The 2,500-nt window shown below is 32.4% G+C and overlaps 1 pseudogene; it reads left to right on the top strand.

Moving 5' to 3' along the window:
- Positions 1-2,163: 2,163 nt before the first annotated feature.
- LOC132289359 (maturase K-like) overlaps positions 2,164-2,500 on the top strand; it is a 2,387-nt pseudogene continuing 2,050 nt past the window's right edge.

Here is a 2,500-nt window from a genome sequence, read left to right as displayed (position 1 = left end):
AATCAAGTTACATATGTAACTGGGGGATTTTCTTTGAACCCAGTTTTAGGTATTTCTTTTTTGGCTATAATGAATAATTGTAAATAGATATTCAGACCGGGCCGATTCAGCCATTTTATTCACTTTATTTTATGGCAAGATTACAGAAAGATTACTACTACTACACTTCAAGTCAAACAAAATATAAAAATGCATATAAAATGAGGAAATGTTTAGCTTATATGTATTGTTATCGTTCTATTTCAGTGACAACGGCCTTTCGATTTTTATGAAAAAATTAGTGACAATTGTTCAGTCTATCTGATAGATATGAAACCCCCTATTCGTTCGATTCTGATTTTATCACTCAGATGAAAGAATAAGGACTTAAATCTTCCCTTACATAAGTCTTTTTTATCCATCTCAAAAAAAAGAAATTGGATTTTTTGTTTGATCTATCTATCCGCGCTTGAAATCATTGATGATTCAATTCGAAATGAAACAGAAATTTATCTATCTTGTGGTGATCAAATGCAGCCCTTACTGTAAAATTGGATTCAAATAATGTGTCAAAGTGGGAAACTTTTTCAATTATAACTATTTTTAAACCATTTTAATGATTCCGGAGGAGTTGAATCTTTGGTACTTGAAGAAGCGTAAGATTGATAAATCTATCCTATTGAGTCACTTGAAGATGCAAATTAAAAAAACTTATTTTTTCGTCTTATTTATGTTTTTTTTTTTATAAAAAAATGTTGTATTCATACAATCAAATATGGAGTTAAGTTGCATTTTTGTTGAGATTCCTTCAAAAAAATATCTACCCATCTATATAGAAGAGAAAAATCTAGATTACTATGGACCGACTGAACCAATGACTATTCATGATTCCATAATTGAATATTGAATCATTTCCATACCGGTTCCAATTTAGAGGAATGTTATGGTAAAACTTCGTTTGAAACGATGTGGTAGAAAGCAACGTGCGACTTGAAAGACACGATCCGTTGTGGATTCTTACATCCATCATTTTATATAGGAATGAAGGTGCTCCTGGCTCGACATCATTTGTTCTGTTCCACTAGAACCCCTCCTTTTTGTTGGGTTGTAATGTAAATAGTACATGGTGGAGCTCGAGCAGAAAGTATTGATTCATTTCTCGGGGGCAGGGATCTAGGGTTAATGCTAATCAATAAATTGGAACAACTTCGTAAGTATATCTTCGATATAGAAATAGAAATCGAAAGAATCCAATTCGAGCAAGTTTCCGCCCAAAAAGGAAAAAGAAAATTGTTGGAATTGATAAAACTCTTTCGATCCAAGGTGTATCGCGCGGGAATCCACCGTTCATATGATTCTTTGATAGAAAGAAATCACAAAAAGGGTATGTTGCTGCCGTTTTGAAAGGATTAAGGATCGCCGAAGTAATGTCTAAACCTAATGATTCAAAACAAAGATAAAGGATCCCCAGAACAAGGAAACGCCGTTTGAGTTGTCTCAATAACTGGATCAGAATGAAGAATTTAAATTGTTTTTAAATGAGACAAACAAAAAAGGGGGTTAGAGACCACTCAATAAATGAAATAAATGCCTAAAGATTTTTCTTTGAGCTATTGGGGAGTTATCCAACTTGAGTTATGAGTACAAATGATTTTTTTCTTTTTCAGTAAGGAAGAGAAGAAGAAAAAAGGGCTTAAATCATAGCCTAATTGATTTGATGATTTTATGGATCCATTTGCCATTAGAATTCTATATTATAATTCGATACATCGAAATCACTTCGAATCATTTTTTCTTGAGCCGTACGAGGAGAAAACTTCCTATACGTTTCTAGGGGGGGGTATTGTTCATCTACATCTATCCCAATGAGCCGTCTATCGAATCGTTGCAATTGATGTTCGATCCCGAAGAGAGGGAAGAGATCTTCGGAAAGTGGGTTTTTATGATCCGATAAAGAATCAAACTTATTTAAATGTTCCTGCTATTCTATACTTCCTTGAAAAAGGCGCTCAACCTACAGGAACTGTTCATGATATTTTAAAGAAGGCGGAGGTTTTTAAGGAACTTCGTTCTAATTAAAAAAAATTCAATTCATTAAGGAATAAAAAAAAATAAGGGAGGGAGTGGTGACTTGTATATAGTTTTGTATAATTTTTCTCTACTATTTTTTTATTTCCCCTTTCTCTTGTTCTATCATACCTAATTTATCTTTATCATTGCTCCCATAGAATCCCATGTTCTATAACGGCAAAACCTTATTTTATGGATCCTGGAAATATAAAATTCTAGCATTCCCTCAATTGGTTGGTTTTCGTTGGAACTCCACTAACAAACAAGGAATAAAGTTTGCCTATTTCACTTAATATTGATTAAATACATTATTGATTGAATAAACCTAATATTTTTTTCTATTTTTTCCTTATTTATTCTTACATCTACACTTTTTTTGTTTGTATCGATGTAGGTTATCTATGGAGTGCCAATCCAACACAAATACTTCTTTTTTATTTTAATATTATTC

This window comes from Cornus florida, unplaced genomic scaffold, assembly GCF_030987335.1.
Source record: "Cornus florida cultivar Cherokee Brave unplaced genomic scaffold, ASM3098733v1 CherokeeBrave_3.0.0_Hap2_scaffold_185, whole genome shotgun sequence".
Lineage (NCBI taxonomy): Eukaryota > Viridiplantae > Streptophyta > Magnoliopsida > Cornales > Cornaceae > Cornus > Cornus florida.
Note: the sequence above shows the minus strand (reverse complement) of the source record. Positions and strands in the feature narration are given on the sequence as shown.